General features: G+C 36.2%; 5 non-coding genes across 5 annotated transcripts; 2 read left to right on the top strand and 3 right to left on the bottom strand.

The window, feature by feature from the left end:
- The first annotated feature begins 7 nt into the window (after positions 1-7).
- Positions 8-80, top strand: trnav-aac (transfer RNA valine (anticodon AAC)). The gene has a single exon. It is a non-coding gene; the product is annotated as a tRNA-Val (tRNA).
- Positions 81-3,501: 3,421 nt separating this feature from the next.
- Positions 3,502-3,574, top strand: trnav-aac (transfer RNA valine (anticodon AAC)). Its single transcript has one exon. It is a non-coding gene; the product is annotated as a tRNA-Val (tRNA).
- A 5,692-nt stretch (positions 3,575-9,266) lies between these two features.
- On the bottom strand, positions 9,267-9,339 carry trnav-uac (transfer RNA valine (anticodon UAC)). Its single transcript has one exon. It is a non-coding gene; the product is annotated as a tRNA-Val (tRNA).
- Positions 9,340-9,446: 107 nt separating this feature from the next.
- trnav-cac (transfer RNA valine (anticodon CAC)) lies at positions 9,447-9,519 on the bottom strand. The gene has a single exon. It is a non-coding gene; the product is annotated as a tRNA-Val (tRNA).
- Positions 9,520-9,627: 108 nt separating this feature from the next.
- Positions 9,628-9,700, bottom strand: trnav-cac (transfer RNA valine (anticodon CAC)). The gene has a single exon. It is a non-coding gene; the product is annotated as a tRNA-Val (tRNA).
- Between the last annotated feature and the right edge of the window lie 7,281 nt (positions 9,701-16,981).

Genomic DNA, 16,981 nt, shown 5'->3' with positions numbered 1-16,981 from the left:
TAGGCTGGTTTCCATAGTGTAGTGGTTATCACGTTCGCCTAACTTTCGAAAGGTCCCCAGTTCGAAACTGGGTGGAAACACTTGATGTTTTTACTGCAGTTCAGTTATTTTTGGGATCTAGTGTCTTGTCGAAACATATATTCAATAAATGAGTAGCAGGAATTGTTGGTAATTTTCTTCCAACATATGTTCAATAAATGAGTAGCAGGAATTGTTGGTAAATTCCATTATAGGCTAGTTTCCATAATGTAGTGGTTATCACGTTCAGCTGAACACGCGAAATGTCCCCAGTTCGAAGTTGGGTGGAAACACTTGATGGATTTCCTGAAGTACTGTGATTTTTGGATGGAGTGTCTTGTCTAAACATATATTCCATAAATGAGTTGCAGGAATTGTTGTTAATTTCCTTCATAGGCAAGTTTCCATAGTGTAGTGATTATCACGTTAGACTCACACGCGAAAGTTCCCCAGTTTGAAACTGGGTGGAAACACTTGTTTCTTTTAAAGCAGTACTGTGATTTTTGGATGTAGCGTCTTGTCTAAACATATATTCCATAAATGAGTTGCAGGAATTGTTGTTAATTTCCTTCATAGGCAAGTTTCCATAGTGTAGTGATTATCACGTTAGATTCACATGAAACTGGGTGGAAACACTTGTTACTTTTACAGCAGTACTGTGATTTTTGGATGTAGCATCTTGTCTAAACATATATTCAATTAATGAGTTGCAGGAATTGTTGGTAATTAATTTTATGGGCAGGTTTCCATAGTGTAGTGGTTATCACGTTTGTCGAACACGCGAAAGGTCCCCATTTCGAAGTTGAGTCTAAACACTTGATGGTTTTCCTGCAGTACTGTGATTTTTGGATGGAATGTCTTGTCGAAACATATATTCAATAAATGAGTAGCAGGAATTGTTGGTAAATTCCATCATAGGCTAGTTTCCATAATGTAGTGGTTATCACGTTCGCCGAACACGCCAAATGTCGCCAGTTCGAAGTTGGGTGGAAACACTTGATTGTTTTCCTGCAGTACTGTGATTTTTGGATGGAGTGTCTTGTCGAAACATATATTCAATAAATGAGTAGCAGGAATTGTTGGTAAATTCCATTATAGGCTAGTTTCTATAGATATATGTCTAAACATATATTCAATTAATGAGTTGCAGGAATTGTTGGTAATTAATTTTATGGGCAGGTTTCCATAGTGTAGTGGTTATCACGTTTGCCGAACACGCTAAAGGACCCCAATTCAAAGTTGGGTGGAAACACTTGATGGTTTTTCTACAGTATTGTGATTTTTGGATGGAATGTCTTGTCGAAACATATATTCAATAAATGAGTAGCAGGAATTGTTGGTAAATTCCATCATAGGCTAGTTTCCATAATATAGTGGTTATCACGTTCGCCGAACACGCGAAAGGTCTCCAGTTCAAAGTTGGGTGGACACACTTGATGGTTTTCCTGCAGTACTGTAATTTTGGATGGAGTGTCTTGTCGAAACATATATTCAATAAATGAGTTGCAGAAATTGTTGTTAATTTCCTTCATAGGCAACTTTCCATAGTGTAGTGATTATCACGTTAGATTCACATGAAACTGGGTGGAAACACTTGTTACTTTTACAGCAGTACTGTGATTTTTGGATGTAGCGTCTTGTCTAAACATATATTCAATTAATGAGTTGCAGGAATTGTTGGTAATTAATTTTATAGGCAGGTTTCCATAGTGTAGTGGTTATCATGTTCAGCCTAACACGCGAAAGGTCTCCAGTTCGAAACTGTGTGGAAACACTTTATATGTTTACTGCAGTACAGTTATTTTTGGGATCTAGTGTCTTGTCGAAACATATATTCAATAAATGAGTAGCAGGAATTGTTGGTAATTTTCTTCATAGGCTAGTTTCCATAGTGTAGCTGGTTATCATGTTTGCATCACACTTGAAAGGTCCCCAGTTCGAAGTTGGGTGGAAACACTTGATGGTTTTCCTGCAGTATTGTGATTTTTGGATGGAATGTCTTGTCAAAACACATTTTCAAGAAATGAGTAGCAGGAATTGTTGGTAAATTCCATCATAGTCTAGTTTCCATAATGTAGTGGTTATCACGTTCAGCTGAACACGCGAAAGGACCCCAATTCAATGTTGGGTGGAAACACTTGATGGTTTCCCTGCAGTACTGTAATTTTGGATGGAGTGTCTTGTCGAAACATATATTAAATAAATGAGTAGTAGGAATTGTTGGTAAATTCCATCATAGGCTAGTTTCCATAATGTAGTGGTTATCACGTTAGCCGAACACGCAAAAGGTCCCCAGTTCGAAGTTGGGTGTAAACACTTGATGGTTTTCCTGCAGTACTGTGATTTTTGGATAGAGTGTCTTGTCTAAACATATTTTCCATAAATGAGTTGCAGGAATTGTTGTTAATTTCCTTCATAGGCAAGTTTCCATAGTGTAGTGATTATCACGTTAGATTCACATGAAACTGGGTGGAAACACTTGTTACTTTTACAGCAGTACTGTGATTTTTGGATAGAACGTCTTGTCTAAACATATTTTCAATTAATGAGTTGCAGGAATTGTTGGTAATTAATTTTACAGGCAGGTTTCCATAGTGTAGTGGTTATCACGTTTGCCGAACACGCGAAAGGTCCCCATTTCGAAGTTGAGTCTAAACACTTGATGGTTTTCCTGCAGTACTGTGATTTTTGGATGGAGTGTCTTGTCGAAACATATATTCAATAAATGAGTAGAAGGAATTGTTGGTAAATTCCATCATAGGCTAGTTTCCATAATATAGTGGTTATCACGTTCGCCGAACACGCAAAAGGTCCTCAGTTCAAAGTTGGGTGGACACACTTGATGGTTTTCCTGCAGTACTGTAATTTTGGATGGAGTGTCTTGTCGAAACATATATTCAATAAATGAGTAGCAGGAATTGTTGGTAAATTCCAGCATAGGCTAGTTTCCATAATGTAGTGGTTATCACGTTCGCCGAACACGAGAAATGTCCCCAGTTCGAAGTTGGGTGGAGACACTTGATAGTTTTCCTGCAGTACTGTGATTTTTGGATGGAGTGTCTTGTCGAAACATATATTCAATTAATGAGTTGCAGGAATTGTTGGTAATTAATTTTATGGGCAGGTTTCCATAGTGTAGTGGTTATCACGTTCACCTAACATGTGAAATGTCCCCAGTTCGAAGTTGGGTGGAAACACTTGATGGATTTCCTGCAGTACTGTGATTTTTGGATGGAGTGTCTTGTCTAAACATATATTCCATAAATGAGTAGCAGGAATTGTTGTTAATTTCCTTCATAGGCAAGTTTCCATAGTGTAGTGATTATCACGTTAGACTCACATGCGAAAGGTTCCAGTTCGAAACTGGGTGGAAACACTTGTTTCTTTTAAAGCAGTACTGTGATTTTTGGATGTAGCGTCTTGACTAAACATATATTCAATTAATGAGTTGCAGGAATTGTTGGTAATTAATTTTATAGGCAGGTTTCCATAGTGTAGTGGTTATCACGTTCGCCTAACACGCGAAAGGTCTCCAGTTCGAAACTGTGTGGAAACACTTGATATGTTTACTGCAGTACAGTTATTTTTGGGATCTAGTGTCTTGTCGAAACATATATTCAATAAATGAGTAGCAGGAATTGTTGGTAATTTTCTTCATAGGCTAGTTTCCATAGTGTAGTGGTTATCATGTTTGCCTCACACGCGAAAGGTCCCCAGTTCGAAGTTGAATGCAAACACTTGATGGTTTTCCTGCAGTATTGTGATTTTTGGATGGAATGTCTTGTCGAAACACATTTTCAAGAAATGAGTAGCAGGAATTGTTGGTAAATTCCATCATAGTCTAGTTTCCATAATGTAGTGGTTATCACGTTCGCCGAACACGCGAAAAGACCCCAATTCAAAGTTGGGTGGAAACACTTGATGGTTTCCCTGCAGTACTGTAATTTTGGATGGAGTGTCTTGTCGAAACATATATTAAATAAATGAGTAGTAGGAATTGTTGGTAAATTCCATCATAGGCTAGTTTCCGTAATGTAGTGGTTATCACGTTCGCCGAACACGCAAAAGGTCCCCAGTTCGAAGTTGGGTGTAAACACTTGATGGTTTTCCTGCAGTACTGTGATTTTTGGATAGCGTGTCTTGTCTAAACATATATTCCATAAATGAGTTGCAGGAATTGTTGTTAATTTCCTTCATAGGCAAGTTTCCATAGTGTAGTGATTATCACGTTAGATTCACATGAAACTGGGTGGAAACACTTGTTACTTTTACAGCAGTACTGTGATTTTTGGATGGAACGTCTTGTCTAAACATATATTCAATTAATGAGTTGCAGGAATTGTTGGTAATTAATTTTATAGGCCGGTGTCCATAGTGTAGTGGTTATCAAGTTCGCTTAACACGCGAAATGTCCCCAGTTCGAAGTTGGGTGGGAAACACTTGATGGATTTCCTGCAGTACTGTAATTTTTGGATGGAGTGTCTTGCCTAAACATATATTCCATAAATGAGTTGCAGGAATTGTTGTTAATTTCCTTCATAGGCAAGTTTCCGTAGTGTAGTGATTATCACGTTAGACTCACACGTGAAAGGTCACCAGTTCGAAACTGGGTGGAAACACTTGTTACTTTTACAGCAGTACTGTGATTTTTGGATGTAGCGTCATGTCTAAACATATATTCAATTAATGAGTTGCAGGAATTGTTGGTAATTAATTTTATGGGCAGGTTTCCATAGTGTAGTGGTTATCACGTTTGCCGAACACGCGAAAGGTCCCCATTTTGAAGTTGAGTCTAAACACTTGATGGTTTTCCTGCAGTACTGTGATTTTTGGATGGAGTGTCTTGTCGAAACAAATATTCAGTAAATGAGTAGCAGGAATTGTTGGTAAATTCCATCATAGGCTAGTTTCCATAATGTATTGGTTATCACATTCGCCGAATACGCAAAATGTCCCCAGTTCGAAGTTGGGTGGAAACACTTGATGGTTTTCCTGCAGTATTGTGATTTTGGATGGAGTGTCTTGTCGAAACATATATTCAATAAATGAGTAGCAGGAATTGTTGGTAAATTCCATCATAGGCTAGTTTCCATAATATAGTGGTTATCACGTTCGCCGAACACGTGAAAGGTCCCCAGTTCAAAGTTGGGTGGAAACACTTGATGTATTTCCTGCAGTACAGTGATTTTTGGATGGAGTGTCTTGTCTAAACACATATTCCATAAATGAGTTGCAGGAATTGTTGTTAATTTCCTTCATTGGCAAGTTTCCATAGTGTAGTGATTATCATGTTAGACTCACACTCGAAAGGTCCCCAGTTCGAAACTGGGTGGAAACACTTGTTACTTTTAAAGCAGTACTGTGATTTTTGGGATCTGGTGTCTTGTCGAAACATATATTCAATAAATGAGTAGCAGGAATTGTTGGTAATTTTCTTCATAGGCTAGTTTCCATAGTGTAGTGGTTATCACGTTTGCCTCTGTAGTAGTTTTTCATGCCAATTTTGTGAAAAATCACTCAGCATCTTTGGGGTTTTGATTTCAGAAGAATAGACTTTATTATCACACAATAAAGCCGAGTTGCCTACGGTGAAACCACAGTACCAACAACAACAACAACTGAACCATTTCTGATTTGGTTTTACTTAAATACACCTCCTCAAACAAGGTGGGGCTTACATGCATTATCTATCATGCTCTTCATTGACTCTGGTCTTGACCATATTAAGAAGTAACAGAAAGTCCTTTGGAAGAGATCAATTCTCCCCCCTAAGTAATGCTATTTATGTTTCTGCACACACAGTCAAATTGTCAAACATATGTGAGCACACATTCATCACGTCACAGGCCTTTACATAGAGTAAACTGCATGTTTGCCCTCAGACATAACTGTGGTATAAATCAATAATGTTTTCATTGATTACTCCTGATTAACTTGATAAAAAATATACTACATATTCCCTACTCTGTGACTTTCTATAGTCACAAATTAACATATTTAAGCATGTACGTGCTCCTGGTTTGGTCTTGTTTTTGGTTGTCACAGTTATGTAGAGTGTATCAACAAAATATTCATCCTAATTTTAAGAGGTCTTGCTTGTAGTGTAGATGTCTTCAACCCAGATACTTTGCGCATCGTAGAGGGTCACCCTTTGGGGAGAGGTTAACCAGCACTTACACCCAGGGCGTGGTTCTTCATATCTTCTTATATATTCATTGAAGGAATCAATTTCCTCCCAAGTTGGTCTTTCTGTCCATTCAGGGTAGTTGCCATTGCCTTGGGCCATTCACATCAATCAAAGTCATCTGCTTTACTGTTGCTCGAATCCAAAATAATTTTACCAATGATCACACACAACAGAATCTTATTCCTTCCACAATGTTATTATCCAGACATTATATTAATTTTAGTTAATTGTGCACCCCATTTCTTTTGGCAATCAGGGCATGCTAATTTTTAGTCACCATCATATATTCTTTTCCATTCTTCATTATTATTAAAATGTACATGAGTTCAATAACAGCATAAACAAAAATAATTTTCCAATCGTAATTCTTCATCATGCAAACAGTCCCAGGTTTGCTTAATACTTCTTTAAAAATTTAGGCACTTCTTTGTATGTAATGGTTCTCAAAGCTTTACCTCCAAAATCAATCTATAATTGGTCTTCTACACGGGGTGTGATCCCCTGATAACACAGTGATAGCATGCTTGTTATTCATTGCTGTGATAAAATATTTTAATAAAGCGGTTATTAAGACACAGTCGGGTTGAGTGGAACTCACAACTTCTGGCAGGTTTCTTCTAGACCTCCCTTTTGATGCTTCTTTCCTAAAATCATCCATCCACTTCCTTAAACCCAGTTCACCCTTCTTGGGCATGTTTCCAGGGCGGTGGCGCCCTGTCTTAGGCAGCTCTCATTTTGCAATTAGAGAGTCTTTACCCGTCATTGGGTCGTCACCTCTTGCCACTGGAGAATTTCACCCATCATTGGGTTATCATCTCTTGTCTCTGGTCTCGGTACCGCTCATTCTTATTATCCAATCTTTAATAATCTGGTATCTGTAAACAGACATTTTCCCTTGTTTCAGGGAGTATCACCTGAGAACCGTTACAGCCAATGGAGCCATCTACAACTGCTCAAACCTTGAGACAGTCCAAAACATGGTTAAATTCACAAAGCATTATTCACAGTTTAACAATCTATTGAAATTGTCCAAATGAAAAGGAAAATGCAACAGTTAAACTCATTTACAGTTCACTAATTTCCATTCAAGTTGTTATGTTTTTTCCTTTAGCAAAGGTCACAAAAGACCTTGTCTCTTGGTGAGGACTAACCATCAGAACAAATCAAAATACATGATCGCCTCTGTCAAGCTTCTAAGATGCTTAATTTAAATCATCACTTTAATTTATTAATTTCTAGGTAGTTTTAGAACCTACATTTATTCTTCCAGATGTACATTCAACCAAATCTCTTATCTTTAGTACGAGCACTTCACTTCAAATTGCCCTCTGAAAATAACAACTCTTTAATCATGATGAGGAAAGCTGTTTGAACCTTTCCTTCATATTACTGTACCTAACATTATTGTCAAATCACATCATCTTCCATATAAAAGAAAATAAAATCAAAAGAAAATAAAACAATTTAGTGATATGGTTTTAGACCACTTAAAAAACCTAAACTGAGAGCAAGAGGGAAAGAATTTTGAGAGAGAGATTGCACTCCTTCACACTGTTGTTACAGTTATTCCTTTTTTTTCTTAGAAAATCACAATAACACATTTATGTAATTCTACAACAGTGAGAATAGTGATAAATGTAATTCAATAAAATGATATAATCAAATAAATTTCATTATATTATCTGCTTTCAACCTTTCCATTTTAAACCATCTTCAAGAAAACTTATAGAATTTCTACTTCTCTTATCCCTTCCCTCCTCGCGCAATAAAAACAATGCGCATCTGTAGTCAGACCATTGAGAAATTTAAGTTTTCATTTTAAATCAATAAACTTTCTTATGATTACTTTCTCCCTTTTCTTACTCTTTCTCAGGAGAAGGAATTTTCATTATGTCAAATAAACCAACATAAATCACCGTTTTAAATTAACAGAAAATAAATTAAAGATTCTAAAGAAAATAAAATAGTAAAATGGCAAAATATCTTGTGTTTTGCAATAATTGATCAGTAAAATACATTATGTCCTTTGAATTTCTTACAAGTCTCATTTTTTATATCCTAATGTTATCATCCTTTAATAATATGATTTTTCAGTTATTATCGTCTTATACTTATCAGCATTTTATGATCAATTATTCAGTTAAATAACAGAGACAGATGTTACTGTGCATAAACTGTATACCTCTAAAATTGTATTTTCATGGATTTAACTCAAAATAAAACTAGCTTACTAGAAATAGACACTTAATTAACACCTTGTAGTACTGATTAATCTTTTTCTTTAAAGTGAGGGTAGTCTTTGGAAAATTTAGGGGAGTAAACAATCCAATATGTTACTCTTACTTTGCCAACAAATTAGCAATTAGATGCTGGATTTAAATTTAGACCCTCAGAACAATTTAGTCATGGATATTGCACCCATGGATGGCAGTTGGAGAATCAAACATCCAATTAGTCATATATGACTGAAATCAACTTATCAATAGAAATTTTAATCCACAATTGAAATGTCAATTCAGTAATGATTACCAGCATTCATGATAGTAGGAGGGCCAATCATATAACCGCCCACATACTGTATTTCTTAGTCTTTTTTCCTTGTCTCCGGACTGTTTCCTGTAACATAAGCTTCTTCAATAAATCACCTGGCTCAGCAATCTGCAATGGTGAGAGACTGGTTCCAGAATGAGTTATTGAAATGACTTACACAATTGCACCCAGTTTCGGACCTTTCGAGTGTGAGGCTAATGTGATAATCACTACACTATAGAAACTTGCCTATGAAGGAAATTAACAAAAATTCCTGCAACTCATTTATGGAATATATGTTTAGACTAGACACTCCATCCAAAAATCAGAGTACTGCAGTAAAAACATCAAGTGTTTCCAACTAACTTCAAACTGGGTACCTTTCGGGTGAGAGGCGAACGTGATAACCACTACACTATGGCAACCTGCATATGAAAGTAATTACCAACAATTCCTGCAACTCATTTATGGAATATATGTTTAGACTAGACACTCCATCCAAAAATCACAGTACTGCAGTAAAAATATGAAGTGTTTCCACCCAGTATCGAACTGGGGACCTTTCGCGTGTAAGGCGAACGTGATAACCACTACACTATGGAAACCAGCCTATAAACTGAATTACCAACAATTCCTGCAACTCATTAATTGAATATATGTTTAGACAAGACACTCCATCCAAAAATCACAGTACTGCAGTAAAAATATTAAGTGTTTCCACCCAGTATCGAACTGGGGACCTTTCGCGTGTGAGGCGAACGTGATAACTACTACACTATGGAAACCTGCCTATAAAATTAATTACCAACAATTCCTGCAACTCATTAATTGAATATATGTTTAGACAAGACACGCCATCCAAAAATTCACAGTACTGCAGTAAAAATATGAAGTGTTTCCACCCAGTATAGAACTGGGGACATTTCGCGTGTGAGGCGAACGTGATAACCACTACACTACGGAAACTAACCTATGAAGAAAATTACCAACAATTGTTTCCACCCAGTTTCGAACTGGGTACTTTTTGCTTGTGAGGCGAACGTGATAACCACTACATTATGGAAACCTGCCTATAAAAGTAATTACCAACAATTCCTGCAACTCATTAATTGAATGTATGTTTAGACAAGACACTCCATCCAAAAATCACTGTACTGCAGTAAAAATAACAAGTGTTTCCACCCACTATCGGACAGGGGACCTTTCGCGTGTGAGGCGAACGTGATAGCCACTACACTATGGAAACCTGCCTATAAACTTAATTACCAACAATTCCTGCAACTCATTTATGGAATATATGTTTAGACTAGACACTCCTTCCAAAAATCACAGTACTGCAGTAAAAATATCAAGTGTTTCCACCTAACTTCAAACTGGGGACCTTTCGCGTGTTAGGCGAACGTGATAATCACAACACTATGGAAACATGCCTATAAACTTAATTACCAACAATTCCTGCAACTCATTTATGGAATATATGTTTAGACTAGACACTCCTTCCAAAAATCACAGTACTGCAGTAAAAATATCAAGTGTTTCCACCTAACTTCAAACTGGGGACCTTTCGCTTGTTAGGCGAACGTGATAATCACAACACTTTGGAAACCTGCCTATGAAAGTAATTACCAACAATTCCTGCAACTCATTAATTGAATATATGTTTAGACAAGACACTCCATCCAAAAATCACAGTACTGCAGTAAAAATATCAAGTGTTTCCACCCAGTATCGAACTGGGAACATTCCGCGTGTGAGGCGAACGTGATAATCACTACACTATAGAAACTTGCCTCTGAAGGAAATTAACAAAAATTCCTGCAACTCATTTATGGAATATATGTTTAGACTAGACACTCCATCCAAAAATCAGAGTACTGCAGTAAAAATATCAAGTGTTTCCACCTAACTTCAAACTGGGGACCTTTCACGTGTGAGGTGTAGTATATTTTTTATCAAGTTAATCAGGAGTAATCAATGAAAACATTATTGATTTATACCACAGTTATGTCTGAGGGGCAAACATGCAGTTTACTCTATGTAAAGGCCTGTGACGTGATGAATGTGTGCTCACATATGTTTGACAATTTGACTGTGTGTGCAGAAACATAAATAGCATTACTTAGGGGGGAGAATTGATCTCTTCTAAAGGACTTTCTGTTACTTCTTAATATGGTCAAGACCAGAGTCAATGAAGAGCATGATAGATAATGCATGTAAGCTCCACCTTATTTGAGGAGGTGTATTTAAGTAAAACCAAATCAGAGATGGTTCAGTTGTTGTTTTTGTTGGTACTGTGGTTTCACCGTAGGCAACTCGGCTTTATTGTGTGATAATAAAGTCTATACTTCTGAAATCAAAACCCCAAAGATGCTGAGTGATTGTTCACAAAATTGGCATGAAAAACTACTACAATTGGCGCCCAAACAGGGACAGAAGAGAGCAGAGTCGTTACATCGCGGGCTGGCTGGGAAAGCTAACACAAACACGGTGGCCACCATTAAGAGGTAAGCATATTTTGCTTATACATGTTTGTGTTACTTGCCAGTTTGCCTGTGGTGGTAAGAACGCTCAGAAAGCTCTTCTAAACCAAAAAGGATAAAAAGAATAAAGGGTTTTGATTCCAGAAGAAATAATTGCATGCAATCATCTGTATTTATTTACTGGTAAGCGTGTAGGTGCAATAGCAGTAAATAACGGCGGATAAAGTTTAAGAAGTAATAACAAATTATAATAAAGGATACAAAGGATATGAAGTATAATAATTGAGGTCTTTTGCGGATGCTCCGTAGGAAATTTATAGTAGAAAGCTACAGGATAATAATTAGAGGTCTTTTGCGGATGCTCTGTAGGAAATTTATAGTAGAAAAGCTACAGGATAATAATTAGAGGTCTTTTACGGATGCTCTGTAGGAAATTTATAGTAGAAAAGCTACAGGATAATAATTAGAGGTCTTTTGCGGATGCTCTGTAGGAAATTTATAGTAGAAAAGCTACAGGATAATAATTAGAGGACTGCATAGGCAAAGAAGTATTTATTTATTTACTTTGCGGATACCGCTCTGTAGGAAATAATTAATAAATATAAATAAGCAAAGAAAATAAGACTGATAATTAGCTAATTTAGTGTTTTTTTTTTTTGAAAGCTCAGTGTTTATAAAGGCCTTGTGTTTGTAATAAGTGTAGCATTTATGTGCGTGTACGAATAATTGTGGTTCAAAGAGTGTTCAGAGTGAATGTGTATGAAAAAGTATGACTGAATAAAAATATAAGTCCGGTACAGGAATTGGAATGTGTGATTAGTCGTTGATCATAAAAGGAACACTGTGTGGATGAAATATGAGCCCAATAAATACATAAGAGACAAGATGAATGGAGTAAAGTTGTCCAATAAAGAAAGTTTGTCATTTATATGTTGAATGGATGTTGGAATGAAAGCCTGTCTTGATAAACTTTGGAATAATTAACTTTGTTAAAATATAGAAAACTAAAAATGTTCCAAAATATCAGCCTGTGCTGCATAAATGGTAAGGTGTATATATGCAATGTACAGCAGAGAAAATATATTAGGGCTATTTTCAACCTTCCATCACTATATGGAGGCAGAAAAGAGCTGATAATTGCAGGCAGAAAAGGCACCTAATAGATATTCTGGTTGTAAAATGGAGATAAAACCAATGATATATAGATAGAAAGATACATTTAATAGAGTATAAACAAACAACAAGAAAATGAATAAAAACAGTGAGATAATATAGATGTGAAACGAAATTAGGAAAAAAGATATCAAAATGTTAACTCACAACTGGCTGGAAAACATTTAGTCTTGGCTGTTCTTAGTCTAGCAGCTGTTGATTGGAATGGGCTAGAACATAACTCCTAAACTAAACTGTAGCATAGAAATCTATTTTACTTCATGCAGAGAATCTATACATTCAAGAGATATTTTAGGGTGTGTGACCAAGTTAGAGAGACTCAGCTTTGCTGCGTAGACAGAAAGTTAACTCTTAGCTTGTGAAGTTTTTTTTAGACTAGCAGCTGAAAAATATGACAGGCCTCTGAATTACTCAAATCACAGAAGAGAAGTAAACTTCATATGGAGAAGTTGTGAAGTCAAAATAAATATCTGTGCTTAAAGTTTAACCTTTAAAGCACAGAGACAAATAACAATAAAGAAATTGAAATAAAAAATTAAACAACTGTAAAGTAATTAAAATCAGTTTGAAAAATCAAAAAATAGCTAGGAGAAAAATAAAATCATAAATAATAAGTATAAGAATTAAAGCTTTGGGTCCAGTGTATTGCATTAAACTGAAGTCAACTAAGAAATTGGAATTTAAACAAAGGTTGTATATAAGATAAGTGTTGTTATATTACATAAGGTAAAACTCCAGTGGAAAGAGTAAAATCTAGAAGTCCACTGTGTAAAATCTCAAAGAAATGAGAAAGCAAAATAAATAAATAAATAATAAAGTGACGTGAATGAACTTTGTGTATTAAAAAGTAAAGGTGAAAGAAATTAGGAAAATTGTTTCAAAATATTGCTGTTGAAGATTAGTGTAGAAGGAAATACATAAAAAATAAGAGATTCATTTATTCTCTAAATGTATTGATTTATCTAAATTAATGCTGCTAAAATAATTTTTCATTTTTATATGCCAAGTAAAAATGAAGAAATAACCAGTGAAGAAATAAAAACTAAGGACTAGATGAAGACTGATCCTAAAGGTAAATGGACAAACATATAGGAAATGTATTCATGTATGGAGTATAATAATTCATATATTAGAAGAAGATAAGGAAAATGATTTAGAAAGACATTTAGATTAAACGGTTAAAAAATAAAGAAATAAAAAGATAAGAGTAAAAACTAAGAACAGGAAAAATAAAAAGAATAAAGTAAGAGCTATATCCAGAAAGTTTAAAGTTCACTGAGAAATATGAGGCAGGCCAGAAAAGCTGAGGCATGCAGAGGAGGGTAAAATGACAGGATCCTTTTTAAAAATACCTCCCTATGTGACCCCAAAGGTCAACTCCCAAAGGTCAACTCCCAAAGGTCAACTCCCAAAGGTCAGCTCCCAAAGGTTAGCTCCCAAAGGTCAGCTCCAAATACTTTAGATAGAATGTGGATGGTATTTCTCGTAGTGAGGCCAGTAGTTATCAAAGCCACAGAAAAAGGGAAAGGGAAATTAAAAAGAAAGATTTTGAAATTGGAATATGAAAAGTAAATCTTAAATGTGAAAATATCACATTCATGTGTCTGTTTTATGTTCTGTCTAGTCCAATATGAGAGAATAACAGTTTCAACATTATTAAATTAAACTATAATGTCTTGATATATACATTTAAAAACCCATGATTATATGTTTTATTTTTGATGTGTTTAAATATGTCTGGAGAACAATGTATATGTTTGTGCAACTTTATTGGTGTAAACTTGATCAACCAACAAAAATAAGACAGATAGTGTTTATTATTTTTGCTAGAAAAAGTCTGACTGGAGAGATTGAGTGAGACCTGAGAATGCTCTTAATAGAAACAGATCCTGGGCTCTGTAAGGAGAGAGAGCAGGAGCGGTTAAACCCGGTGTCTCTCATGGTGTCTCTCGTGATGTCTCTAGCCAAACACATGGGGCCCCCAAATGTAGAAAACAGAGATAGCTTTTGAGATTAGATATTTTTCTTTTATTTCTTGTTTTATATATACAGTGTAGGCATTGGTTGATCATGGGTACACTGAAAGTTGTCACTGAGACTAGAATTAAAGAAAATAAATTTAAGAATAATTTAAATCATTTCATGTTCTCTACTGTTCAAATTTGCTTAGAGAAGTTTTTCTAAGGTTTGTTCTAGACCAGTCATGCCAGATAGAATTGAAATAAGTCCCAATATGTGGTGTATTTGCTTGAAAAAATATTGATAATACTAAAGAAAAACTGGAGATTGGTACTAGGTGAAACCCATGGAGAAACATTAAGATTAAATTGTATATCATAAATAATTTGATGTTCATGTGTCTATTCTGTGTGAAATTGATGCTAACTATGTTTTACTCTCTCTGTTGTCAGCATTACACTTGTTATTTTTACTGCAGTACTGTGATTTTTGGATGGAGTGTCTTGTCTAAACATATATTCAATTAATGAGTTGCAGGAATTGTTGGTAATTTCCTTTGAAGGGTGAGGGTCAAAATCCCTTGGCTCTTCAGATATATCAATACATATATATATATATATATATATATATATATATATATATATATATATATATATATATATATATATATATATCCTTTTATATCAATATCTATCTGTATTCTGTTGCTTAACTTCTTTAATAAAGTGATGAATTAACTATATGCATGATCACATAATCAGTTCTATTTTCTTATGCATAATTGAAATATACTTTGAGTCATATGTGTGTTGAATGTTAATTAGTCTCTATTAGGAACATTCCAGAGTCTCTCTGTCCTGCACGTCGGCTGAAGGTCTTTTGGGGGATAAGCTTATTTGTGACGCTCTCCAGCCTCTCAGGGGAGGGGGTCAGGGGGAATGCGTTAAACATGTGTTCCAGATGTATTCTGTGTTTGATTGTTACCTTTCCATGACTAATTATATGGTTTAAAGTCCTATGTAATAACACCTGAATAGTAGAAGTGTGATTTTCTCTTATTATTTCTTTAGGGAAGAAATGTATGTTATTTCAACCCTCTCCTCTGCCCGAGGAGTGAATATTTTATCTCTCTGTTTTGGTTCAAATGGCCTGATAATGTGTGCTCTGGCTCTCTTGTGCCCAGAGAAGAACTGTCGTTCGTCAGTGTTTTGTGTGTGCGTTTGACCTTCTACCTAGGTTTTGACCCAGGGATGCACACCAGGCCAACTCGAAGACGCCCCGCGACCATCTGCGAGGTCACTTCAGACGTAAATCTCGGGCGCGGATGACAAGTGCGCTGATTAATGTTGATAGGCCATTTAACTATCTATATGTTGTGACTTTATGTTCTTTTAGCCAATCAGGAGTAAAATAATGGAATGTACGTCCTTGCAAATGGTATAATTGATGTAAGATTTTGTGTAATGTACGAGCTGGCTTTCGATCTCCTCGTGAGACTTTGCCGCTGGCTCTACCAATTTCACTGCAAACTATTCTTCAGTAAATTTTGATTCTTTAATTGAATTTCTCGACTCCTGGTTTTCTTTCTCCATATCTGGTCCGGGTCATAACTGTTAAACCCCTAACAGTTTGGTGGAGAATGCGGGCAATCACTCCGTGGTGACATCTCTGGCAAATCAGCAAACAAGGTAGGAAGCTTTTATTAATTGTTAGGGCTGTCTGACTGGAAGAGATTTTGTAGGGGAGCGGGAGAGCTTCACTCCGACGAGGCGAGTGAAGAGTAATTTAATTATACTATTGAGAGTACAAGAAGTCGCTGAGAGAGCTGTTAAGGGTTAAAACAGCAAACAGCGCAAGTGAAACGTGCTCTGTGGGGTGCCCAGGTGGGTATTGGTGTAGCACCACCCCGGCAGAGTGCGTCCCTGGACGGGAGGTCCAGTGGCACCGTAAACCTGCTCAATCTCTTCCACCTCAGATAGGGGTACCCCGAGCTTAGTGAATCAGGCAGTTAGGGATTCAGATATTAGGTATAAAATAAAATAAAATACAATAGGGATTTTTTTGCCAGGGATGCATCAGGAGCGGTCCCAAGTAAATAAATAAATTGTGACCCGAATTGGTATGGATCAGTATATGTGACCAGGATGTTTGTGAAGAATACTTTATGGTGTATTGTGTAGAAATCCAGTTGTTGCTGCTATAGTTAATTTATCCACGTAAAATATTTGCTGCTAAAATCTTTTCGGTAGTGATTTTCAACTGTGACCAAGAAAAATGACTAATAAAGGGAATTTTCTGAGTAGTTCTGACCAAAACGAGCAGGGCACACGCTGTAAACAGCTCTGCTCTGACGAGCTCAAATCAAAGAAATGTGCACAACTCATTAAGAAAATGGTCAGTCAGGGGTTTGATTCTGATTGGAAAGTCATGCAGCAGATTGACTGGCTGCAGAACAAAAAAGACGCTGATAGGGCCAAATATCTATCCGTGTTTGCCTATTCATGTATGTGTAAACTGGGTGGTATACCGTTAAACCATGAAAAGGCAATTCCAAATGTGATGGATGGATGGTCTAGTTTGATTGCCCAGCGTGATAGAGTGGCAAAAATTATTGGGCAGGAAGTCGGCTGTGATC

This window comes from Xyrauchen texanus, chromosome 28 (assembly GCF_025860055.1).
Source record: "Xyrauchen texanus isolate HMW12.3.18 chromosome 28, RBS_HiC_50CHRs, whole genome shotgun sequence".
Classification (NCBI taxonomy): Eukaryota; Metazoa; Chordata; class Actinopteri; order Cypriniformes; family Catostomidae; genus Xyrauchen; species Xyrauchen texanus.
Note: the sequence above shows the minus strand (reverse complement) of the source record. Positions and strands in the feature narration are given on the sequence as shown.